General features: G+C 37.3%; 1 pseudogene; it reads right to left on the bottom strand.

Annotated features, from left to right (window-relative positions):
- Positions 1-8,189: 8,189 nt before the first annotated feature.
- On the bottom strand, positions 8,190-9,122 carry LOC102837142 (annotated as a pseudogene).
- Between the last annotated feature and the right edge of the window lie 18,679 nt (positions 9,123-27,801).

The following is a 27,801-nucleotide window of genomic DNA, read 5'->3' as shown; positions in this document are numbered from 1 at the left end:
GCTGGAGAGCAAGTTTCAGAGTCTCCTTTGACATCCATTTTGACCTTTTCCTTCTTTCTTGTTTTCTTAATGACTTTTTGCTTTCTTCATGTATGATGTTCTTGATGTCATCCCACAACTCTTCTGGTCTTCGGTTTTTAGTGTTTATTGCATCAAATCTGTTCTTCAGATGATCTCTAAATTCAGGTGGGATAAATTAAAGGTCATACTTTGGCTCTTGAAGACTTGTCTTCATTTTCTTCAGCTTCAATTTGAATTTGCATATCAGTAATTGATGGTCTGTTCCACAGTCTGCTCCTGACCTTGTCTTCACTGATGATATGGAGCTTTTTCATCTTCTCTTTCCACAGATGTAGTCAATGTGTTCCATCTGGCAAGGTCATTGACAATGACAATGAATAGCAGAGAAACATTGTCATTTTAGGTAGCCAACGTTTATGTTGCCCATCCCTAACTACCCTACCCCTACATACAGAGGGGATAGCATTTATACTTGATGTGAGGACTCCTTCCCTCTCTATTGATATTTAGAGTTACTACCTCCATGAGTATAGGTCAGTTTCATCAAATTGTAGCAATTTACGCTTGTTTCGTTTATCAAAATTGTTGGGGTTTTTTTGTTTGTTTGTTTGTTTTGTTTTGTTTTGTTTTTTGTAGTCATTCTCTAGTCGAATTCTGATTATCAAGCCATCAAGGTTAGATCAAATGGGTACTGTCTGCAAGTTTGGGTGTTCTTATCTGCATATGAGCGTCTCCCCTCACTTCATATCAGCTGGATGCTTCACTCTCAGCTCTAGCCCTCTGTGGCTATGTCTTTTTGTCCATGGGCTCAAGTGTCCCCTGGTGTCACCACATCTTCTCTTTATCGTCTCCAGGTCAACAGGAGTCAATGGACTGTGGTTGAACTTAGCCCATTTCTTCATTGCTACCTTTCCCCCTCTTCCACTCACCAATAGACCAATGTGGTTACCAGCAATCTTACATGCCTGTTCGTGTGTTCCCTTTTAGTTTCAGTCTTGGAGGGGGGATTGTCCTGAAGGGAATTGATTGCTTGCCTTGATGGCTTCCTGGCAAACAGCTTGCTTATTCTTGTAGTAGCCAGTCATATTGACATTTTTATTTTGGGCTTTTCCTGATAATCTTTCTTTGAAGATGTATCTTCTGTCACTCTAGCTGTTCCAGGCTGGTCCGCTTGTCCTTGTTAGTGGGAATGTGCCACCTCATAAGGTTCTGGGTGGGACTCAGGATTTCACCTAAGGTCCTATACTCTGCAAAGGGTTTGCAGGAAGCCTATTTCACTGGTCAAGTTCTAGAACTCCTTTTAGGTATTCCAATTAATTGTATGCTGAATGCAGATGGGCTTACAAGCTTTCTGTAATCATGTTTCCCAACATTCCTTTCTACCCCACTCAAGTGTCTATTTTATAATAGTAGGCAAGAGAAACCAATATTAATAAAACAGCCATAATCCCTTAATTCTTGACAAATATCTTTCATTCTATGGGATCAGAGGAATTACCTGGATGGTCCAACCCTGCAATGTGTCTGGATTGGGGCCAATATTTTGAAGAACCTGCTCTACAGGGAGAGTTATTGTTCCTTCTAATTGGCCTGCTCCCATGATGTTGTTGTTAAATGTTAAGTAGACAGTCTAGTAGGATTCCCTTCTATTTACCAATCTTATCCTTTAAGACACACAGTTTTTCAGGAGAGAAATTTTAGAAAAAGTCCAATACAAGCTTAAGGTCAGGCCATGTGTCTGCTTTAGAGAAACAGCAGCACGAATGTTATAGGAGATCCAACATGGCCAGAAGTTTGAGTGACAAACTGAAAGTAACACAGAGAGGGGAAGGGATCTGCAAAGCAAACAAGGAGACCTTTGCCGGGGTAGGACTCTGGTTTCCAATAGGGTTCAGTGTGCTCCCAAAATTCTAGCACTTAGCGGAAGAAAGAGAAAGTGATGAAGAGCAGCTGAAGCTAGACAGACAAGAATAGGCTCAGTGCGGGGCTTGGTGTGTAAAAATGTGGCTACTCAGGGGATTCAAGAGTACACTGGCTGACAAGGCCTTATGGGAGTGCTCCCCAGAGAATTTAGTAATCTTATAAGGAGTTCTAAGGAGCTCTGGTAGCGTAGTGGTTACGAATCGGGCTGCGAACCTTAAGGTCAGCGGTTCGAAACTACCAGCCGCTCCGCGGGAGAAAGATGAGGCTTTCTACTCCCGTAAAGATTTACACCCTCGGAAACACTGTACAGGGTCTCTATGGGTCGGAACTGACTCAACGGCACTTAACAACAACAACAATAACAACATAAGGAGTTCTGGTAGCATAGTGGTTACGAATCAGGCTGCTAATCTAACGGTCAGCAGTTCGAAACTACCAACTGTTCCGTGGGAGAAAGATGAGGCATTCTGTTCCCATAAAGATTTACAGCCTCGGAAATCCTGTACAGGGTCGCTATGGGTCGGAACCGACTTCATGGCACATAATGACAACAACAACATATAAGCTTGCAGGGGTTATGGAGATGCCTGCACATCATTGGTTTGACCAACATCACCTCTGCAATGATTTAACCCTCACAAGAGATCTTGGGTCATAGGGGTCAGAGGTATGCAGTTCAGACAGAGAATCATACAAAACATATAAAGTAATTATGTCATCCTCACTCACACCCCTCCACCCAGTACCTCACGTTGTCATAGGCAAATTCTATGCTTGCCTCCTGAGTGGCTCAGAAGTCCTCTGGTGGCAGGTTCATCTCACTCACCACACACAAAGAACAGGGGCTAAGTTATATTCAGCCATGATCAAACAAGACACCTGCACAAGGTGACTTTAAAGTACAAACAGTTTATAAGCAAAGCGAATGTATGTCCTCAAAGTAGAGCACACCAGAATGTAGAATGTCTAAGAAAAGTGTTAGCAAGATCCACTGAGTCCATTCTTTTACTTTCACCAACAGTCCTAATAGAAGGATTCAGACGATTGTCCTGGGTTTCAGCACCAAAATGTCAAGTTGCCATGAACTTGACACCTAGTTCAGTGTCTGAAAGAAAGACAAAGTTCCCAGAAGAGTGGAGACAGGTCTACCTTGAGAGTAAGGACAGAAACTATCGAGTTAGGGGTATGAGCATTAAGTATGTTTTTTCTCTTCCTAGTCTCAGATGCACTACCCAGGGGCAAGGCTGATGCCACCATTTACTGTACAGACCATAGCATATCCGTGTTTTTGTAGTTCATCCATTTTTCCCTTATTCTAAACCATGGATTGGTTGCTGGATTTGATGGACTAACTGCCCAATTTCTACTCTGTCCCTTTCCTGTCACCCTGTGCCTGTCACTATACAAGATTAATCTGAGTCAGAAACACCTTGATGGCACTTAACAGCAACAACAGAAAGTGTTATATCTTTGAGATCGTTTCTCTTATGTTTATGTGTGAAAACTGAGTCAAAAATTAGATAAACATTGTTGTTGATAAGGTTGAAGAGTTGGTTCCAACTCATAGCCACCTTGTATTGGACTTCCGAGGAGTGACTAGTGGCTTTGAATCAGTACTTTTTCTACAGTCTCACACCAAGAAGCCACAGATACAACTGTTGTTGTTATGCCATGGAGTCAGTTCCAACTCATAGCAACCCTGTACAGGGTTTCTGAGGTTGTAAATCTTTACGGGAGCAGAAAGCCTCATCTTTCTCCCACGGAACAGCTGGTAGTTTTGAACTGATGAACTTACAGTTCACAGCCCGATTCGTAACCACTATGCTACCAGAGATAATAACACAGATATATTTTAGAAGAACAATTATAAGTGAAATACCATACAAAGAAGCAGAATCCATGATTTTCAATTAAAGACAAAGTAGTCAGCATTAGAAGTTAGGATGTTCAAAGTAGAAAGGTCTGCTCAGAAGGTTATTGTTGCAGGACCACCCTGATTTCTTTCCCACAGAACCCCCAAAGAATTGAGTTTAGACCACTGTTGCTCATGGATCAAATCTTATAGACCATTCATTCAGCAATTTTAAGGTTTACTGCAGAGAGGAGACTAGGAGTGGAGAAGACTCAGAGGCAACTACAGTTTAAGATATTTTTACCTGCTATGCACTAAGAGGTAGAATATTCACCATTTCTCCCAGAATACACAGGGAATTCTCAGAGATGAGTCACTGCCTCTTCCTTGCCCTGGTCTGTTTCTTTCAGGTAAGATACAGATTGGACTATCATTATGTTAGTGAGTATGAATTTTACTATTATAATTGTATTATCATTAGGTGGAGACAACTTAAGTTTACTTTGGCACTGCATTTGCATATGCTTTGGTTCCAGAAATTCACTTAACAATATTCCTTCCTTACCCGACCAGCTACTCTGCTTCTTGTTGGCGTATACTATCCACTGTTTCTTACTATGGTATTTGCAGAGTCCGCAATTTCTGCCCCTGACCTTATGTTGACTGCTTTTGGTGATTTCATAGGGATAATCTGTACAGATTTTCTCAGAGAACACGAGATGATCATGGGGATTTAGACTAAAGACATTTCAAGTTATTTGAAAATAGCATTGGGGAGAGAAAAGTTAGCAAGTTTACACCAGGCCTTTCTTTCAAGGCATCCCTGGGTGAATTTGAGTCACCAGCCTTTTCTTTTCTAGTGCAACTCTTAAACTTTCAGACCATCCAGAGACTCCTTCTAATTTCTTTGCTGTTGTTAAGTGCCGTCGAATTGGTTCTGACTCAGAGACCTTGTATATGATTCCCGAGGAGAAACTGGTGTGTTTGAACAGTTGACCTTGTCGTTTGCCATCCAGAGTTGATCCTATGGCACTACATTAGGGTTTTGTTGTTGTTAAGTGCTGTTGAGTTGGTTCTGACCCATAGAGATCTTGTATAGGGTTTCTGAGGAGTGGCTGGTGAGCCTGAACCGCTGACCTTGTGGTTCAGAGCAACTTTGCAGTCCAGCACATTAACCTACAGTGACACACCAGAACTCCACGTTAGTATTAGGTGGCATTTAAATTTATATGAGAACAATTTAGAGGTCAATACTTATAGATACTAATCTTCCTCCATGTGGTGATCATAACCTCTCCAAATGTGAGTATAACTTTCTGCAACATCTTCTTTGCTTTGTTGTTGTCTGAACTGAGAAAGGTATAGTTTGATTCTCCTCCTTCATCAACAGTCTTTCAATTTTCTGGCTAGTTGCTTTCTGTATTCTGGAGAAAGATGATCCTACTGATTTTTAGGTATGATTAAAAACATTTCTTGTAAGAATGTGATCTTTTGCAAATACTATTTTATAAAATTATTTGTAAATGATTTTTCAAAGTTTAAGCAGAATCCATTCACAAGACTGAATTTGTGGTTGATTCCTCCTTATCCTTTAAGTTTCATTTCCTTCAATGTTTTGATACATTAAATATCCAGGAAAACAATTTTGATGCATTTTCAAGAGATTATCTGACATACCTATGAATGCCCAGACACAACCTTGCAAAGATCAGAGGAAGAAAATTGGCAGAGGTTTCTCTGCAAAATACAGAAAAAGTACTAAGAAAGGAGAATATAACATAGTGTAGATAAAAAGAGAAGACTGGGTGGATAGCAAAGTGACCAAATTGTATAATGGTATGAATAAGTTTCAGAGATGGGCTGGCAATTTATACAGGCTTAGTAAATCATAAAAGAAATTTGCATTATAATTTGATTTCAAAGGAAAGTCATTTTAAGACTTCAGGCTAGAATTTACAGAATCTGCTTAATGTCCCACATGACATTTTTATAGATCATAGATTCTAATACAGCAAGAGTAGAAATGGAATGTAGCGTTGCAAACATTCTGCAGGTATGGAATGGAAAGATAGAACCTTGTCTTGGTCTAGAAGTGGAGAACTGTAACTTAGAACTATATATTACTGTTGTTGGTAAATGCCATCAAATTGATTCCAACTCATAGTAACCCTGTATAGGCTTTCTGAGGCTGCAAATCTTTGCAGTAGCAGAAAACCTCATCTTTCTCTCATGGGGCAGTTGTTGGTCTTGAACCATAGACTTTGTGGTTCATGGTGTAGTGCTGATCCTACAGAGTCACCAAGTTCCCTAGAATGCTATATAGGAGGTAAAATTAATAGGATTGTTAAGGCATTTAAAGTGGGAAAAGTTGGTAGTAGTGATAAAATTTGTGAATAAATGGAGATTTTTTAATATTATTTTCAAAACACAAAATAAGATGTTATGCTATTTATGGATATGGGGGAAAACTCAGAGAGGAAATTAAATATATTTCCATTATGTTGAGTCTCATGTGATCCACTGGAAATGAATTTTTTATGTCCACAATTGTAAGACTAAAGGCAAGAATTATGATAGTCACCACGAGGCCATTTATTGAAGATGAAGTTCTTTTTAAAAAGTGAATAAATGCAGTCAAGAATGAGGGCTGTGTGTGAGACCAGGGAAATGGAAAATTATTGACCTAAGGAATTTCAGAATAAGTAAAGCAAATCACATGGGTATGGAACCTTTAAAAAACTCTTTGTTTTGTAATTACTCAGATTTGTATTGTTTAAAGCATAAATAATATTGTTTCCCATCACATCTAAATTGCAACAATTTTGTGTCAGTCCTGAACTACTTGACAATAGTATGATTCTCAGTGGGTCCCAGACAGCAACCTAAATAATTCCTAAAATAAAAACAAAGTTTAATTTTAATATGAGGGTGATCTAATTATGGTTACACACACAAAAAAAGTGGAATGATTGTTATTACTCATTTAATTAATTCAGTGATATTTGCATATCAAAATAATTAAGATTCCTTCAAATTTATTAGATTGTTAGCTTAGAAATATTTCTTACAAAAATTACCATGGTTAAGATTATGAAAGTGATTTTTAGTTTACAGTTTTTACTGTGAATTGAGTAATAGTTTACATGGGAGAACATCAGTTTTTGCACTCATCATTTCATTGCAATGATTGCTATCTCCTATTGAGGTGATTTTGAAATTATAGTTTCTTAAGAAATACAGTAACTTAAAGGCACATATTTTCACATGTTATGTAAAGACATGAAGGATAGACTGTCAATATAAAGTGCCTTTTTTGGTCACAAAATATATATAATGAACCATAACATATGTACCAATTTAAATAAGTGGGTTTTGATGAATGTTTAAGGATATTCGGCATGACAAGGAAACCCAAGAATCATGAAAACACTTGAATGACACTAGTATCCATCTCATAAGTAATCTCCCAGACTGCTAGGCTAGGAAGTGGAATAGGAATAATCAAAAAGACGATATTAATAGCAGAACCAGTGAATCTCTAATGATAGTCACAAAATCAAATCAGGGTTTTACCAGAGTTTTCTTAATGGACTTATGATTTTCATCATAACTATGGGATATGGTTTCTTTTTAGTTATAGTTTTTCTTCTTTTATTTGAAATCCTGTTTATGTTAGTTAAGCAGTTACACTTTAAAAAGAGAATGAAAAATCATTGGAAATTTTGAGAAGAAAAATAGCATTGTGCACTAGCTAGAGCCTTGGCCCTTGGTAGCTTAGATTAGAGATGATTTCACCATTAATTTGCACAGGGCTAGATGCACATCATTTGATCTATCTGGGTTTCAGTTCTAAGATATATACAATACAAAATACTTCACATGTTTGTTTGTTTGTTTTTTAATGCAACTTATATATTTTATTTTACACTAGAAGAATCACAATCTGATAGTCCATATGGTTCATTTCCCTATATTGCTAGACCTATACATTGGCAAACCAGTCCCACAGGTGAATAATGTTTTCATGCGTTACTAAATGGTATTTTTCTTCTGATTGTTAATGGCCTTACTTTTTCCCTTCTTAAATTAGCTTTTCTTGTCAAATTGAGCAATTTCAAACCACAGCTTAACTGAGTACTCCAGAGGACAACAACTGGATTGAAGACTGGAAAGTACCAAAATAGAACTTTATATTGCAGATCACTACTTTCATAGATTGGTATTTTTTGCTATTATTATCATTTGTATAACTTTTACATATAATTTTGGAAAATAGCCAAAATTAAAGAAAGATGTATGACATTGCAAAACTGCTTAAATGTCCTTTTTGACACTTGTCTTGCAGTTAGTTTGACATTTTGCAGTTAATGATTCCAAGTTTAGTTGAGTCATCTCATTCTTCACTTCCTGTAAACCACTCCATAGATTTGTCTTCTCCATTAAATTAGTTTCCTTTTCTTTCTTTGATTGATGGTCATTGGCTACTTGAGGATAGCTATGAGCTTGAGAAGGGTCAACTACTTTTTCCACTGAGAATGAGTTGTGTGATTCCTGAGAACGTTTTTTTATCACTTCCACTGTCCCACTGGATGAAAACGATGAAAACAACCCCAGTGTAACATATCTTCCTTTTTTCACTACAGAGTGAACAATCTATTGGGGTGGCACTAGGTCCCCTGGGCAGCTGAACCTCATCTCTGTTGTAGTTTCTCACAGCCCTACTGTGATGCACAGAGAGCTCTCAAGTTGCCTTATATAATGGGTTGGTGCACTGGCCATAATCTCCTCACAGCATTGATTGCTTACAATCATCCTATAATCAATTCTATCCCAGAGCTGGTCCCTCAATTTTAAGAAATTAGGGAACACTTTTCTCCAGTTTTTCCAAAGCCCTTGGAAAAACTTCATATTTCAATTCTTCTTCATCTTCTTCAACTGTATTAGCCAGATATAAAGCAATAAAGAAATATATTCTGGTGTGCTCATTTATAGTAAATTTAGCCCTCTTGAAATAAACAAAGGTCATAGCCAAAAGGTCATAGTCTGCAATTTTACAGCAGCAGTCCATGCACAAGCAATCTTGAATTAAATCATCATCAAATAATTTAAAGATAGCAGTCATTTCCTGACGTTGTATAACTAGACAAGGTCCTTTGGGACGTTTTGATTTATTATTATGTACATTTTTTTCAGATCCTTGCCAACTATCTTTAAAAATAGAAAGTTTCATATTAATGGGTTTTTTAGATTGTGATCTATTTAACTGTGATTTTACATGAACAGTGACAATCTGTGGTATCTCACAACACATCTAATTGTGCCTCATTTTGGTTTCCCAAGTTCCCGCAAAAACTCAGGGTGGGGTAGGCTGACCAGCAGTGAACAGCTTCGTTCACAGAGTTTCCGGCCTCTCAGACAGTTGCCCATGTGGTTGTTTTTAAGTATTTGTTGAGTTGGCTCCAACTATATTTTAGGCTTAATTCTTGGCAGGAGCAGAAAGCCTAATCCTTGTGCTGTGGAGCAACTAGTGGGCTCTAACTACCAAACTACTGGTTAGCAGTCCAGTGCTTATCCTATAGTCATCACAATCATATATATGTTGTTATTGTTAAATACCATTGAGTTGGGCCTGACTCATAGCAACCCTGTGTGGGATTTCCGAGGAGCATCAACCAGCATGTCAACATACATTTATGTTGTTGTTTAGTGCCATCTAGTCAGTTCTGACTCATAGTGTGACACAATATAGGGTTTCTGAGGAGCGACTGGTGAGCCTGAACCACTGACCTTGCAATTCAAATGGCTTCACAGTCTGGCATATTAACCCACAGTGCCACACCAGGACACTCTTTCAAAAAAGATTTTTTGGCTGAAATTTGGGGATTTTCCATTCCATACTCTGCTGTTTACTCTCAGACTTATAGTGCCTCCACTAGTGATGAAATATTTAAAGGAAATTTACCTTCCTTTGAGTTGTTGTTGTTGTTGTTAAGTGCCATTGAACCGCAATATATATGTATATATATATATTACTTGAAAGAGATATCATATATATTGTCTGATGAGCCACACAATCGAAAGCCTTTGTGTAGTCAATAAAGCATAGGTAAACAACTTTCTGATATTCTCTGCTTTCAGCCAAGATCCATCGCACATCAGCAATGATATCCTTCATTCCACGGCTTCTTCTGAATCCAGCTTGAACCTCTGGAAGTTCTCTGTCAATGTATGATTGTAGCCATTTATGTATTACCTTTAGCACGATTTTACTCACATGGAACATCAAAGAGGTTGTCCGATGATTTCTGCCTTCTGTTGGGTCACCTCTCTTTGGAATGGGCACAAATATCTACCTCTTCCAATCAGTCAGCCAGATAATTGTCTTCCAAATTTCTTGGCAGAGATGAGTGAGTGCCTCCTGTGCTGCCTCACTTTCTTGAAAGATTTCAATTTTTATTCCATCAATTCCTGGTGCCTTGTTCTTTGCCAATTCCTTCAATGCACCTTGGACTTCTTTCTTCAGTATCATTGACTCTTGATCATATGCTACCTCTTGAAATGGTTGAACATTAACCATTTCCTTTTGGCACAGTGACTCTGTGTATTCCTTCCATCTTCTCTCTTTTTTTTTTTAATGTTTTATTGTGAATTATATGATAGTTTACATGGGAGAACTTTAGTTTTACATTCATTCCATCATATATCATCTCATTGTCATGGTTCCAATCCCCTGCATGCATCATCAACCACCCAAAGGGTATATCCCAGAAACCCACTCCCTACACTTTCCCCTCCTCCCCCAGTTTTCGGCCCACAGTCCCTTTCCCTCTCTGGGTCCAAAGTTTCCAGTCGCTTCATCACTCCACGTCATCATCTCTGTCTCTATCTCAGGCATCTCTGTTTCTCTGGGTAGGGTCCCGCTCTTGGCTCTTCTCCGTTGATGGTCACAGAGGCCTCCACTGGGATCATAAGGTATTTCTATTTTTCAACCTTCTGAGGAAACGCCATATTGTTTTCCAGAGAGGTTGGACCATTTTGCAATCCCACCAGCAATGCAAGAATGTCCCAGTCTCTCCACATCCCCGCCAGCATTTATTGTCTTCTCCATTTTTCATCTTTGCTGTTATTGTTGGTGTGAGATGATATCTCATTGTTGTTTTGATTTGCATCTCTCTAATGGCTAGTGATCGTGAGCATTTCTTCATATGTTTGTTGGCTTCCCTGATCTCTTCCTTAGTGAAGTGTTTGTTCACATCCTGTGCCCACTTTTTAATTGGGTTATTTGTCTTTTTCTTGTAGAGGTGTTGCAGTTTCCTGTATATTCTGGAAATGAGTCCCTTGTCTGATATGTCATTGCAAAAGATTTTTTCCCATTCTGTGGGTTCCATTTTTATTCTTCTGGTGAAGTCTTTTGTGTACATAAGTTTTAAATTTTTAGTACGTCCCACTCATCTATTTTATCTATTTTTGTTTGTGTGGTTTTCAAAATGTTTTGTAGTCCACGTATTCCCATCATTAGTGTCTTCTCATTTGTCCCGAATTTTTCATTGATGACCTTCATAATTCTGGGATTCACATTTAGGTCCTTAATCCATGTTGAGTTGGTTTTTGTATAAGGCGTGAGGTGAAGGTCTTGTTTCAGACTTTTGCATATCATTTTCCAGTTCTGCCAGCACCATCTGTTGAAGAGACTATCCCCTACCCCTGGGACATATTTTGGTGTTTTGTCAAAGATCAATTGGCTGTATGTAGATGCGTTAATTTCTGGATTCTCGATTCTATGTACCTTTGATCTATATACCATTCATTGTACTAGTACCAAGCTGTTTTGACCACTGTAGCCATGTAGTATATTTTAAAGTTGGGGAGTGACAGGCCTCCAACCTTATTCTTGTTCTTAAGCAGTGCTTTGCTTATCCTGGGTCTCTTTCCTTTCCATATAGTTTGTGATTGCTTTTTCCATCTCTTTGAAGAATGTCATTGGAATCTGGATTGGTATTGCATTATATGTGTAACTTCCATCTTCTCTTGATGATTTCTGCATCATTCAATAATTTGCCCAGAGAATCTTTCAATAATGAAAGTCTAGACAAGAGGAAAACTATTCAATGGGGATTCTAATTCCCCCACACACTCTGAAACTCAACTCCCTCTTGAAAACTTGTTAACCAGCCACTTTGTGCCTTTATAACTTCCCCACCTCATTTTAGGTAGTCAATGTCCATCTCTATTAACCTTGAATACAGAGGGGATAGTTTTGACCCTTGATGTTAAGACACCTTCTCTTTCAGTTGGTATTTTGAGCTAATACATCCATAAGTATCAGTCAAGTTCATCAAATTGTAGCAATTTATACTTGTTTCCTTAATCTAATTTCTTTATCTTCCTTTAGTTGAGTTCTGATCATTAAGTCATTGAAACTTGGTCAAATGGATACTATCTGCCAGTTTGGGTATTCTTGTGCATCTCCCCTCACTTTGTATCAGCTGAATGCTTCACTCTCAACTCTAGCCTTCTGTGGTTAGGTCCTTTTCCATGGTCTTAGCAGTTCCCAGGTCTCACCACATTTCAGACTACCCTGCCCTGCCCTAATAATGAAGATTTTTTTGAGAAAAAAATGTCCTCTTCCCCTAAAATCCATGATAAATTATCTTTAAAATATTTTAATATCCCTGACATAATGAATAATGTGATAAAGGTTATTAATCATAATCTAGAAGCCATGGTATGGCACTGTGTGTTAACACACCAGACTGCAAAGTTGTTTGAACTGCAAGGTCAGTGGTTCAAGCACACCTGCTGATCCTTGGAAACCCTATACAGGGTCACTATGCATCAGAATTGACTTGACAACACTTTACAACAATAACAAAGTGGTTTAATTACAATAGTCAGTTATGTTATGTATAGCTTGTCAGTTCATGTCCAGAAAGTATTTCTTGCTAACACTAAAGAGTTTTCCAGAATAATTCTCATCAACTATTCCCTTTTCTTTAGCTCCCACAAATGAACAGCCACATGTATTTGACACTGTACCTTAAATAGTAATGGAAAATTATACTGAGTGAAGTTGTGGTGGTGGTTTTTTTGTGCTATGAAGTTGGTTCTGACTCATAATGATACTGTATAGGGTTTCTGGGGCTGTAAATCTTTAGGGGAGCAGAAAGCTTCATCTTTCTCCTGCAAAACGTCTGGTAGGATCAAACTGCTAGCCTTCAGGTTAGCAGCCCAATTCATAACCACTCTGCTACCAAAAGTCCCTCAGTGAATTTGTAGTACACATAAACATGTTGTAAAATGTATCTAACAAGATAGAAATAGCATTAACATATAAGAAATTTCATTAAAATATATTTTAAAAGATTTAGGAGAACGGTGTGGCATTGTGGGATAAAGCACTGGGTGGCAAGGTTGGTTTGAACCACTAGGCTGGTGGTTCAAACTCACTGGTGCTCCTTAGAAATGCTTTGAATTGCTATGAGTTGGAATCTGCTTGACACTTAACAATAACAACAATGCAGATATGGAATGCCTTTATGCAAATTAAAAACTTTTTCTGAAGACTAGTTGGCTCCAATTAATTTTAAAAAATGGTGTCATTTAGAAAATACATGGACAACTGAGAACATAAATAGAAGAATGTTTCCCTTCAGGCCCATATTGCATATGACTAAGTTTTGATTTTATTCTGTCATGCCCACATAATCACTTCTGATGTGAGTTAGTCAGAATGCTGTTTTTTTTCTAACTTGTTTTTGAGTTAGACTAAAAAAAATCTAGCATTGCCCTCAAATAAGCCTTCTAACTAACTCTAGATCAGCTTTTCTAAAATTTAGCATGTATAAGAATCTAGAGTGATTTTAAAATACTAATCCCTCATGTCCATAAATTCTGACTCATCAGGTCTGGAGTGGTACTTGAGAATTTCTAGCATTTCTAGCTATATGCCAAATGTTGCTGATCATGCAGATCTGTGGACTACATTTTGAGTAGCACTATCTTAAATGAGATGGATATCACTCCAAAATTACTTAGAAGTTCAAACTTAGCCCAACCTGTTTTCCTTCTATTCCACTATATTATCTACTCATTGTGTACAGAAAAGATAATCCTTTATTGTATATATTTAGATACTTATGAAATAAGTAAATTGAATAACTGACAATTTCACTAAGAAGGTACAATTTGATTGACAAATATAACACTTTACAATGACTGTCTGTTTGAAAGCTCCAAATGACTACCCTTCGTATAGGTAAAAGAGTCAAGAGAAGAGCCAAAAATTATTTATACATAACAATTTTTTTCCTTTTTATATAAAGACATATGTTTGTCTCAGGTAAAACAGCAAACATAAGAACTGTCTTTGAAAAATAAGCAATTATTTGATTAGTATTAGAAAAATGAAAGTGATACTCTCTTAGTTCCTTTTTTTTCCTCTTTCATTTTGTTCCTAACTCCTTTCATTACAACTGAAACATTCCTCTCTAAAACCAGAGCCAACCAATCAAGTCTTCCTTTTACAACAAGGATTAACTATATTCATTGATATCTACATGCCTATATATTAGGTTTTGAAAGACAAGACTAACAGTTAAAGCACAAGTTAGTTTAGCTAGACAACCACATTCATCATATTTCAGAATAAAATACAGGAAAGATACAAAGAAGCTAGTAAATTATCCTGGATTCTCTATCAAAAACCCTCTGTGCCCAAAACATTCCCAGAAACTAAACCTCTCCTGTTGCAACAGATCTGAGGGAGATTCATGCTCTGTCATTTCAGTGACAATGGAAGATCAATGACATTTATTATAATAATGACAATGTATTACCTCAGTGACAGAGGGAGAACTAAATAAAGGCTCTACTGAGAAACAAAAAGAAGAGAAAATTGTTATAATCAGATAAGCTACTATCAACAAGAAAAAAAATGAATTATACACTAAAATAACTTGTTTTTCAAGCATATACTGTCAGTAGAATTTGGTATGACTTTTATATAATGATGCCATTGATGTATGTTATGATATAAAAATATTTTTAGAGAAATAAAGCCTACTAAATAACTTTAAGAGATTTGGGTACTTTCTCTCTACCAGTGAAATATTGTCGTACCATGTAGTTTTCTGATTATATATAAAACCAGTGATTTAATATCTGATCTTACAAAAACAAATATCTATGCAACTTTTTTTATTCAATTATTACATGTTTTGTTGTTAAGTGTCATTGAGTTTCAACTCATAATGACTCTAAATAGAGTTTGTTATTGTTGTTATGTGCCATGGAGTCAATTCTGACTCACAGCAACCCTGTACAGGGTTTCCGAGGCTGTAAATCATTACGGGAGCAGAAAGCCTCATCTTTCTCCCACAGAACAGCTGGTAGTTTCAAACTGCTGACCGTGAGATTAGCAGTCTGATTCATAACCACTATGCTACCAGAGCTCCTATGTGAGTAGAAAGTCTCATCTTTCTCCCACATAGCTAACGTTGGGATAGAATTGCTGGTCTTCTGATTAGTAATCCAGTGCTTATTCTACAAAGCCACAGCATTCCCATATGTATATATAAAATGTAAAGACACACAAACATACAGGATAATGAGTCAAAAATTATCCACACTCTGGCTGTAGAATTTATCTTAATCAACTTTCAAAAAAGACAAATATATAATTTTTTTGATGTAATCTCCTTACTTTCCAAAATACTTTGTCCATCTGTCAACAAACTTTCACATTCCTTTATTAAGAAGTATCTTAGGCTGAGCTGGGAGCAATGAATGCACCACTGTCTTCATTCCTTCAGCAGAGGTGAATCTTCATCCTTTAAGCACTGATCCCAGGGGACCAAAGAGGTGAAAGTCTGATGGAGCCAGATCAGAACAATAGGGAGCATGCTTTCACACTTCCAAAGAAAACTTTTGCAGAGTGACAACATTGTGGTCAGAGGTGTGTGGACATGCATTGTCAGGCAAGATCACAGTACCCTTAGGTAGTGTCCTCTGCTTTTAATATGAAGTTTTGGTTTCAACTCTTTAGTGAGCATCTCACTGTAAGGAGAACGGTTGATTGTTGAACTTTTTTCCTGATAGTGTTCCAATAATAACCCTTGAGAGTCCCAGAAAACTGTAAGCATCAATTTTTCAGCTGATGATTGACTTTTTAACTTTTTTTTTTTTTTTGGCTGAAATTTGGGGATTTTCCATTCCATACTCTGCTGTTTACTCTCAGGCTTATAGTGCCTCCACTAGTGATGAAATTTTTAAAGGAACTTTTACCTTCCTTTGAGTTGTTGTTGTTGTTAAGTGCCGTTGAACCAGTTCTGACTCATAGTGACCCTGTATATGCTTTCAAGGAATGACTGGTGAGTTTGAGCCACCAACCATGGTGTTCAAATAGCTTAACAGTCTGGCACATTAATCCACAGTGCCACACTAGGACACTGTATCAGTCCCAATTTTCCAAATCAGTCCCAGATTTCCAAATGCTTTTGTTTATTATCTTCCATGAGTTGTTTCAGTACCCATCTCACACAAACTTTTTGAAACCCAAATCTGTTGTTTATTGTCTCATAGGCAGAGTCATAGCTGATTGGCAAATCATTTGCCATGTAAGCTGCTGTCACTCATCTATTCTACAGAATCATTTCATGTGCTGCTCGTTCAATGTTGTCATCAATAGTGGATGTGGATGCTTTTTCCTATTACTGGAGTGCTGATAATTTTTGACTCAACCTCATCCTACTCTGCTGGATATGATAATTCATTGCATGGACCCACAGAATTCACAGACAATGTTCACAATTATGGTGTATATTAGGAAAGTTAACAGATTAAAATTCAGAATCAGAAATGTTCAAGATACAGTCCTTTGTATCTTCTTATTTATATCCACAGGTAATCTTCTACTTGGTCATTAATTTCTTTACCCCACAGCCTTTGACTTCTGATCTGCTTGATAGTGAAGCAAATAAATTTTAGTTCAGTCAATAAATGCCCAAATGTTGCTCCATTCTGTCATAGTATGAGTCTGAAGGCACTCAATTCTAGCTTTGTGGGTCAGCAAACTGAGGTAGCACTGGAGGCACTCACTCATCTATACCAAGAAATTTGGGATATAGCTACCTGGTAAACAGATAGGAAGAGATCCCAATGGAATGTGACAATCACCAATAGCTCATGCAAGTAAAATTTTGCTACAGAAAATTTAAAAATGGTTGTAGCATTACATTGACAGGGAGTTTCTTGAGATTCAAGCCAGATTCAGACACAGATGAGGAATGAAGTGTATAATTGTTGATGTAAGATGGACTGAATGCAGAGAACACCAGAAAAATGTTTATCTGTGCTTTATTGACTACAAAAAGGCTTTCGATTATGTTGATCATGACAAGCTATTGACAATATTACAGAGAATGAGTATCCTGGGACACTTAACTGTGCTCTTGAGGAACCTGTATATAGATCAAGAGGCAGTAGTTTAAACAGAACAAAGGGACAATGAATGACTTAAACTCTGGAAAGATATGCACCAGGGTTGTATTTTTTCACCATACTCATCCAATCTATACGATGAGCAAATAATAATGGAAACTGAATGTTTAAAGAAGAACATGCCATCAGGATTAGAAGAAGGCTCATTAATAACCTGGAATATGCAATGATACAACCTGGCTTGCTGAAAGTGAAAAAAGACTTAAAACACTATCTGATGTAGATCACAGACTACAGCCTTCAGTATGGGTTACGCCTCAATATAAGAAAAAAAAAAAATCATCATTACTGGACCAATAAATGTTGTTGTTAGGTGCCATCGAGCTTGTACTGACTCATAGTGACTTTATTCACAACAGAAAGAAGCACTGTCCTGTCCTGCACAAACTTCACAATAATTGCTACACGTAAGTCAATTGCTACTGCTTCTGTGCCAATCCATATCATTGGAAGTCTTCCTCTTTTTCGCTGGTCCTGCATTTTGCCAAGCATGATGTCCTTCTCCAGGAACTGGTTTCATCTGACACTATTCCAAAGATTGAGAGATGAAGTCTAACCATCCTGTATTCTAAGTAGCATTCTGGCTGTACTTCCAACACAGATTGGAAATTTTGTTCTTTTGGCAGTCCATGGTACTTTTAATATTCTTTTCCAACACCATAGCTCAAATGCATCAAGTCTTCTAGGGTCTTCCTTATTCACTATCCAACTTTTGCATACATATGAGGATATTGAAAATACCATGGTTTGTGTCAGATACTTAAACTGAAATTTTTGCTCTTGAACACTATAAAGAAGACTTATACAGCATTTTGCCTCATGCAATATACCATTTAATTTCTTGACTGCTACTTCCATGACTGTTAATGGTTGAGCAAAGCAAAATGGAGTCTTGGAAATTTTCAATCTTTTCTCCATTGATCTTGATGTTATTTTTTGGTCCAGGGGTGAGAATACTTGCTTTCTTTAAACTGAGGTGCAACCCATACCAAAGGCTGTGGTCTTCGATCTTCATCAGTACATATTTTAAATCTTCTTAGCTTTCAGCAAGTGAGAATGTATCACCTGCATCTGTATATCACATGTTATTGACCCTTCCTTCCTCCAATCTTAATGCTACGTTTGTCTTCATATAACTCAGCTTCTCGAATTATTTGCTTATCATACAGATTGAATAAGTATAGTGAAAGAATACAACCCTGGTGCACATCTTATCTAATTTTAACCAATGAATGTTTCCCTGTTCTGTTCCAAAAACTACCACTTGACCTATATGCAGGTTCATCATGAGCATAATTAAGTGTTCCAAAATGATCATAATCTGCAATGTTGTCCATAGCTTGTCAATAAGTAACCAATAAATAACATTAAGATAAATGGAGAAAAGATTGACGATGTCAAAGACTTACTTTTGCTCAGATCAACTATCAACTCTCATGGAAGCAGCAGTCAAGAAATAAAACAAGATAGTTCATTAAGTAAATCTGTTGCACAACGCCTCTTTAAAGTGTTTAAGAGCAAAGATTGTTGGTTTGAGGACTAAGGTGAGCCCAACCCAAGATATGACATTTTCAATAGCTTCATTTAGTTTTGAAAGTTGGACAATAAATAAAGGAACACCACAGAAGAATTGTCGCATTTGAGTTATGATATTGGAGGAGGATATTAAAAGTATCATGGGCTGCTAAAAGAACAAACAAATCTGTGTTGGAAGAAGTATAGCTATATTGCTCCTTGTAGCTATATTGCTCCTTAAAAGAAACACTGACTGGACTTTGTGTTTCAAAATTCTGACATATTATCAGGAAGGACATAATGCTTGGTAAAATACAGGCTCAGTGAAAAAGAAGAAGATCTCCACTGTGGCAGCAGCAATGGACTCAATCATGGCAAATATTGTGAGAATTGCATAGGACCGGGCAGTCTTTCATTAGGTTGTACGTACGGTTGCTATGAGTCAGTACTGGCTTGATGGCATCTAACAACAACAAACCTAGATCCCCAATTAAGTAGCAAAGTCCCATTTCATAAGTGAGTTTCCTGCCTAAAGGCACTCAACTTTACTTATTCTGGGGTCCGGAAAGCCCACCATTGTGTCTAACTCTCTTGGTTCTTCTTCTGCTCCTCTACCTTGGTAGTCCAGTATTGCTCCTATGGTGTCATACCTCTCTCCTGTATTAAGGATGTTCAGCAGGCATGGATCTCAGCTTCTGATGAAATATTCCACCTTGACTCTTCTTTCTTGATAGCAGTGAAATCATCGATTTTTCTGTATAGATGATTCATTAAAAACCCAGAGATTAGAAAGTTTCACCAATCCCCATATTAAAATTTCACAAGTCCCATTTCCATGCTCCCAACCAGCCATTTGCTGGAAGTTACAAAGTCTACAGAATTTTGGTGTGGTGCTGTAAGATCAACACTGGACTGTGAACCACAAGAGTGGCAGTTCAAACCCACCAGCTACTCACTATGTTTCAGAGCCAAATAGATGGCACTTAACACAACAACAAGGACTGTGGTTAGATGATCCATATAAAGTTATTTACTGCAATACACAAATTAATACCTAATGAAACACAAAAGTCCCATTCTATACCCTTTTACTACTGTAAATTTTAACAATTGTTGTTGTTGTTGTTAAGTACCGTGGAGTCGGTTCCGACTCATAGTGATCCTGCACAGAGTTTCCAAGGCTGTAAATCTTTACTGGAGCAGAATGCCTCATCTTTCTCCCACTGAACCACTGGTAGTTTCGAACTGCTGACCTTGAGGTTCACAGCCCGACTTGTAACCACTATGCTACTAGAGCTTCACATGGAAAACTGGGGATGAGTATGACTATTAAGAAAGTGAGTGCGCTAACTTTATTTTCTTTATCTGTCATCTATATATGCTTAGGAAAATAGATATTGCCAAAATATCCTGACAATTTATGGATAAACAAATGGAATTTAAGTATATTAAAAATTAATGGTCAGAGAAAAAATGGAATTTGTTAATCACACTTGCTTTTGTAAACTTTCCTGGGGATTAGGAATTAGGAAGACTTTTATTTATATTCCTTCTAAGCAGAGGTTCAGCTTTCCAGCATGTGCTTTTGTGTAGGCATGGGACTATATTTGGATCTTTGGTCCATACATACTTGCTTGTTCTAATTAGGTACTCGGCCAGTTTTTCTCAAATACAGAGAGTAGGCATGGAATATACATAAAAGATGATAAATTTCTCTCAAATATACTAACATATTACCAGAAGAGAAGAGCTATTCAGTAATCATTTTAATAATCAAACTGAAGACTTGTTTGTCAGAAAGTCAATATATATATATATATATTGTTAGAACATACACTTTACACTTTACGAAAAAAAAAACTATATCAACACCTGCAGAATGTTCTTAGCAAAGATTCCATGGTAGAGTTTAGACACTTAGCTTCTTTTCCATATCACAATTGTTTCATTGGGACTGTTGAATAAGTAATTTAAGTCTTTTCCAATAAAGTTTCATCAGGTAAAGTAAATTGAATACTTGATTCAAACCCATAGATTTTGACTTTCATTAAACCTTTTTGTTGTGTCCATATTGATTAAATCCTAATTATGCATACAGGAGCTCTGGTAGCATAGGTGATAGGAGTTGGACTGCTAACCTCAAGGTCAATAGTTCCAAACTGCCAGCAGTTCTGTATGAGAAAGATGAGACTTTCTGCTCCCATTGAGATTTACAGCTTTGGAAACCCTATACAGGGTCACTATGGGTTGAAACTGACTCGATGGCACTTAACAACAACATATAATTTAAGGAAAAAAATACTTTTTGAAAACAATCATAAATTATTTTCTAAGACACATAAACACTACTGCTGACATGTGGTTAATGAGCAAAACTCTATGAAACTTTGACATTATAAAATATCAAAAAATGTCCCAATTTTGGACCTATGCATGATTTTTCTAACCAACTGTTTAGCTTTTTTTTTTAAAATACCTAAGCTGCATTGACTCCTTATGGACAGAAAGAGTTATGCAAATCTTTCCTTGAAATAATTCTGATTAAAATTCTACTGCCTTATGCCCATTTCTGCCTTCCAAGAAGAATGAATACTCTTTTAGCATACTCCATTCAGGCAAGAAATCAGTATCTAGCTAACTGTAAACTTTAACCTACTAGTTAACAGTGTTCATACCATGTTCTGATATTCCTGACAATGTAAGGGACAATTTGTGACATTATTATTATTATTTTGCTACTGCAAACTCCAAGTAAAGTAAGAACATCTGTGAACAGCCATACCTGTTTCCATGATTTCTTTTCTTCTCATCAGAATAAAAAACAAGAAAGGAAACAGCCAAATTTTTATGTTAATTACTAGACGTTAATGTCAAATCATGTCTGAGAACAGTGTGACAATTTCCATGGAGCTGGTTTTAATGTTAACATATATTTTGTTCTAATAGGATCCGTATCTATTTCTCTCTCTCTCTCTCTCTCTCTCTCTCTCTCTCTCTCTCTTTTTAATGTTTTATTGTGAATTATGTGGTAGCTTACATGGGAGAACATTAGCTTTACATTTATCCTATACAATACCCTCCATGCATCATCAACCAACCACAGGGTATACTCTGCAAGCCTGCCCCCCAGTCCTCAGCACACAGCCCCTCTCCCTCTCTGGGTCTAAAGTTCCCAGCCACTCCATCTTTCCATGTCATTATCTCTGCCTCCATCTCAAGTGTCACAGCTTCTCTGGGTAGGGTCCCACTCTCTGCTCTTCTCCCTTGATGGTCCAAGTGACCTCCACTTCTAGACTGCAAAGTCAATCACTCCCCTCCTTTTGTTACAAAATCTTTACATTTCCAACCCTCACAATCAGTCCTGATAACAATTATTCACTATTGTATAACAAGAGACAGATCTGTATCTCCTTTCATCAGCCCCACCTAGACAGATTGGATACTATTCAGTGGAGAGTCTACCTTCCTCTGTGCTCTCTGGATAGAGTCTCCCTCTTAAAAGCTTGTAAGCCAGTCACTTCTTGACTTTGTAGCACCCCCGCCCCATTTTGGGTAGCCAATGTCCAAGTTGCCCATCCCTGACTACTCTGTGTGTGGAGGGGGTGGGAACGATCCTTGCTGTAAAGATTTGTTCCCTCTTTTGAGCTACTGCATCCATAGGTGTAGGTCAAGTTCATCAAATTGTATCAGATTACTCTCTTTTTTTGCTCTTCTTTCTTCTTCTAGTTGAGCTCTGATCATCCAGACATTGAAGCTAGGTCAAGTGGGTATTATCTGCAAGTGTGGGTGTTCTTATGCATATGCCCTCTCTTCTTATCAGGGGACACTTCACTCTCCACTCTAGTCCTCTGTGACTATGTCACTGATACTGGGCCAAAGAGTCTCCAGGTCTTGCTACTTCTGGCCAACTAGGTCCCCACCTGGGTTCACAGGAGTCTATTGAACGTGGTAGGCCTTAACTCGCAGCTTCATTGCTGTTTATCCCTCACTTCCCCTTATCAGTGATGAACATGGTCACCAACGAGAGCATGTATTCCCTTTGAGTCTTAGTGTTGGATATGGGTTTGCCCTGAGGGAACCCGACCACTTGCCTTCATGTCTCCTGGGCAAGCAACTTGCTTGTTCTTATAGTAATCAGTCAGACTGTCTATATTGTTTTGTATTTTTCCTGTTAGCTTGTCTTTCAAGAAGTTTCTTCTGTTCTTTTAGCTGTTCCAGGCTGGTCTGCTTCTCCTTTCAAGTGGAAATTTCCCACCTCAGAAGATTCTGGATGGGGTTCAGGCTTCCACATATAGTCTTATGTAATGCAGAGGCTCCACAGGAAGACTCCTTCACTGGGCAAGTTGTAGCCCCATTTTAGGTATTCCAATCAGTTATAGACAGAAGATGGACTTACAAGCTTTCTATGGTGATATTTCTGTCTATTCCTTTCTCACCCCCTCAAGTGTCTATTTCATAATGGTATGCCAGGGGAACCAAGATTCAAAAGACAGCCATTCATCTTAACATTATTTCCCCCTTTTTGCCAATTCCAACCATTTCTGAATCTCTGTATCCCAGAGCCCTGTTGTTCTAAGGTTGTGCATACATCATTACTTACTTGCCTAATTGTTTTCCCTTCTGCTTTGTTCTTCCATTCCCCTCCTGTGTCTTGTGTATTTCCCTCCTCCCTAGCACCCAGACTATCCTGTGTCTGTTCCATACCTCCATTTTTCTCTTAAAGATACTAAACACTAAACATACTTGAACATTGTTATGCTCTTATAAATTTTATATAGACCTATTTAGTTAATGTATATGTATAAAGTGGTTACAGTAGGAAAAGAGAGTGAGCATGAAAATCAGAAGACACTAACAAGCCCAGAGAAATAAGGAATGTGAATTAATTATCAGAGTTAACAAATTGTTCCATATGATAAGCACTAAACTGCATACCACAAAGTTTGTGATTCAAGCCCACCAGTTGCTTTGCAGAAAGTGAGGCTTTCTGCTCCCCCAATGATTTACTGTTGAATCAGAACCTACTTAAGGGCACTTAGCAATGACACCAGCTATTGGAGATGTGAAACTCTAGGAAGCACAGTACTAATTTGACACTTACAGTGTCATCAGTAGTTGGAGTTGACTCCACAGAAACTGGTTGTTTCTGTTGTAATGCCTTCAAGTCAATTACAACTCCTAGCAGCCCTGCATAAGGTATGGGAAGAAAAAAAAATTACCAAAGTCTGAAAAAATTGGGAAGAAAGGAATTGGAGATAGTGGATGTTTGTAACTCCTCCAAGTAGTTTTACTTCAAAAAGAAAAAGTTATTCAATGCACGGATCATTCCCACTTTATAGTTAAATAAAATAAATCTGTTGGCTCAGGATTGGGCAGTGATTTTTTCTGTTGTGTATAGGGTCACTATGAGTTGGTACTGACTCGACAGCATGTACAACAACAACAACAAAACTGTAGAATGCCTAAATTGCATAGAGTCACACAGGTTTTAAGGAATTGAAACAAAACTCAGATGAACACTTATCTGACTCTCTTGCTGTCTTTTCAAGTGACCAGAGATTAAAGAGTGATCAGGTAATGCTTATCTGACTTGGTATTGTGAGATTTTAGTGATCTACCTATAAAAGTTGTGTAACACAAATCATACCATGTTATAGGTGGAAATATGTGACACATTTCTTCTTTTTTACATGTATTCTTTACTTTCTGAAATATATAGTGTTGTTGGTAAATGTAAAACAAATATTTATTGCATATGGAACAAGTGATAACATCAAACGTATTACAACCTGCCAAAAGAGCATAGGCAATTTTTAGCTTACGCTTTCTTATATTTTTTGCCTCATATTTTACTTGTCATCGAAAAGGAAAAGAATGTTCTATCCTATCCAGATGACTGGTAATGAAAGATAATGCATATATATTTTCCAAACTTATATTACTCTAAAAAGTAACTATTCATCAATATATAAAGAAGAAAATTTGAACACAATGTTTTTCCAACTTTCCTGATTTATTTTAAAGCAATATATCCTATTTTATTTTATTTATTTAATGACAGTAAAATTTTTACAAAGCACAATATGTAATACTGGAATATTCAATCATTTAGATTTTTTTTTTTTTTTTTCAGCATCTGAACAAAAGAAGCAAGGTGAACATAAGTTCTAACAAAATAATGGGAATTAGTGACAGGAATGTTTAAATATCAACTTCCAAGAAGAATATTCTTTACAAAAGTGTGTGTGTATTTACATATAGTTGTCTGTTGTTAAGTATTGTCACATCAGTTCTGACCCATAGTGACACTGCATAGAGTTTCCAAGGAGTAGCTGGTGAGCTTGAACCACCAACCTTGCGGTTCATACCAGTTTAGCAGTCCAGAGCATTAACTCATAGCAACACAACAAGACTTTCTCTATATATATAGCACTGTTCTTAAATAGCATCAAGTCAGTTCATACTCATATTGACCCTGTGTAATGTTTTCAAGGAGTGATTTGTGGGTTTGAATCACTGATTTTGTGGTTAGCAGCCAGTACTTATTCTATAAAGCCACACTAGAACTACAGATATAGACATAATTCAATATTTGCAGAAGTCTTTAAAAATCCCAGATTTTACAGCAACCTCTCACCTCAGATTAAAAAAAAAAATATATATATATATATTAAAAGGATCTGTTCTTCAAAATTATATACTACCATGGAAAAAGTCAGTAACTATGTGAACAAATAAGTCGAGCATGGTAGCTGGGTATTTGACAAGCAGCTAGAGTTACTATAATCAGAGATAATTCTTGATAATAGATATTTTGGGAAAGAGATTTCTAAATAAGTGTTAAAGCAAATGCAAATTCTTTAGACAATTACATAAGAGTATGACTCTGAATTCAAGGACCAAAATATAAAAATTCCTGTGAAACTGAAACATATTAACAAAGTGGAAAATAGTAGACATCGTTGAAGAGTTTGGTTAAGTCATAATACTTAACCAATACTTTTTGTATGCCAGGGTAAGGAGTGTGAGTTTCATTGTCATGACAATGGGAAGGTTTTAAGTAGCTGTTAAACATGGGTATGAGAGGACTTGAAGACTTGGACAAATTCACTCTGGCTATTTATAAGTGAGGAGTCCTGGTGTGGTGCTATTTGTTAATGCGCTGGACTGCGATGTCCACTTGAGCCAGGAGACTTCTGGTTCAAGTACACCAGTTGCTCCTTGGAAACCCTAAACAAGGTCACTATGGGTCAGAAGCTCACTAGACGGACTTAAAAACAACAATGACAACTTTATATGTGAATGGAGCCAGACTAGCCTAAAGGACCAGACAAAATTCTCAGGATAATTCAGATGATTGACAATAGTGGTGTGCTATATGATCTTATACAGAACCATGTGAAAGGGAAGAGTAAAGATAACATTAAATGACTGGATGAACTTAATTTTGAACTTATAATGTTTGAGATACTTGTAGTAGAATTCCAGAAAAATAATGGATATGGAGACTAAAGTTATTCAATAAACAAAGTTAGCCATATAGATTTCTGGTATGGTACTGTAGGATCAGCTCTGGACTATGAAGCAAAACTCAGCAGTTCAAACCCACCAGCTGTTCCTCAGAAACCCTATGCAGGGTCATTGTGAGTTGAAACCAGGTGGACAGCACTTAACAGCAATATAATAGCAGCTTACCATGGAAGATAGATTTAAAGGTGATTCTTAAACCAGATTGGTGTTTTCCAAAGCACAAGAGTTTGGAGACTGTTGCTGAACAGTTCTATGCTAAAATGCAAAAGCCTTTAAAGTTGATGAAACTGGAGTGGGAAAGTAATGGTTTAGAATTGAAGATGGAAAGGTAATGAAAAAGAGAGCCTAATTTCTCTTGTTCTTACTACCATTTAGTACTTCCCTTGTTTCTTAGAAATACTGAACCAATAATATGTTTCTATAAGTGGTGTGAGTTTTGGTGTGATACTGAAGAATAAACATGGGATTGCTAACTGCAAATTCCTTGGCTCAAACCCACCAGCCACTCCTCAGAAACTATACACAGGGTTGCTATGAGTAGGAACCCATACAACTGCACTTAACAACAAGATTATAAGTGGTGTGTTTATCAACACTTCTTATTTATAGGAAAGATACATGAAATTGGGCATACTTTCTTCAAGTAAGTTAAAACTAAATTGGAAAACAAAAACAACACCCTTATTTCTTTTATTGAGTCGATAAACCACACAAGCCAGCTGCCAACAAGAAACCATATGTATGTCAGCATATAACTGCATTCTATAGCAATTTCAATGGCTGATTTTTCAGAATTAGATAACCAAGCCTTTCTTCCAAGTTACCTATGGATGGACATGAACTTCAATCCTTTCAATTAACAACTGAACACCTTAACTACTTGCACCAGTGAAAAATTATTTTCAATACAATATTTAAGCCAAAATTTGTACAGCTGATCTCCTAAGTAGAAAGTATTTACTATCCTTCTTTTGGGGCATTTCTTAGCAAGCTTCTCTCACTTTCAATACCTTCTCTGCCTGTGATATCTCCCTCCACCACTCCTACCCTAAGGTATTTATGATTCCTACCTCTAACTGTCTTTATTTTATTTCAACATCCTTAATGAATACTAGGAGACTTGGTGTGGCACTGTGGGTTAATACACCAGATTGCAGTTTAAACTGCAATGTTGGCAGTTCAAACTTGTCAGCTGCTCCTTGGAAACCCTATACAGGGTCAGAACTCAACAGCACTTCACAGCAACAACAAATGAATACTAGGAATCCTTGTGGCATTGGAGTATAAACACTGGATTGCTAGCCACAAGGTCAGCAGTTCAAACCTACCAGCTATTCTTTGGAAGGAAGATGCAATTTTCTGCTCTTGTAGAGATTTATGGTCTTAGGAACCCTTTCCAAGGTTGATATGATTTGCAATCTACTCAATGGCAGTGGTTTTGGGCTTGGCCTTCATCTGGGTTA

This window comes from Chrysochloris asiatica, unplaced genomic scaffold (assembly GCF_000296735.1).
Source record: "Chrysochloris asiatica unplaced genomic scaffold, ChrAsi1.0 scaffold00170, whole genome shotgun sequence".
NCBI lineage: Eukaryota > Metazoa > Chordata > Mammalia > Afrosoricida > Chrysochloridae > Chrysochloris > Chrysochloris asiatica.
This window is presented reverse-complemented; position numbering and strand designations above follow the sequence as displayed.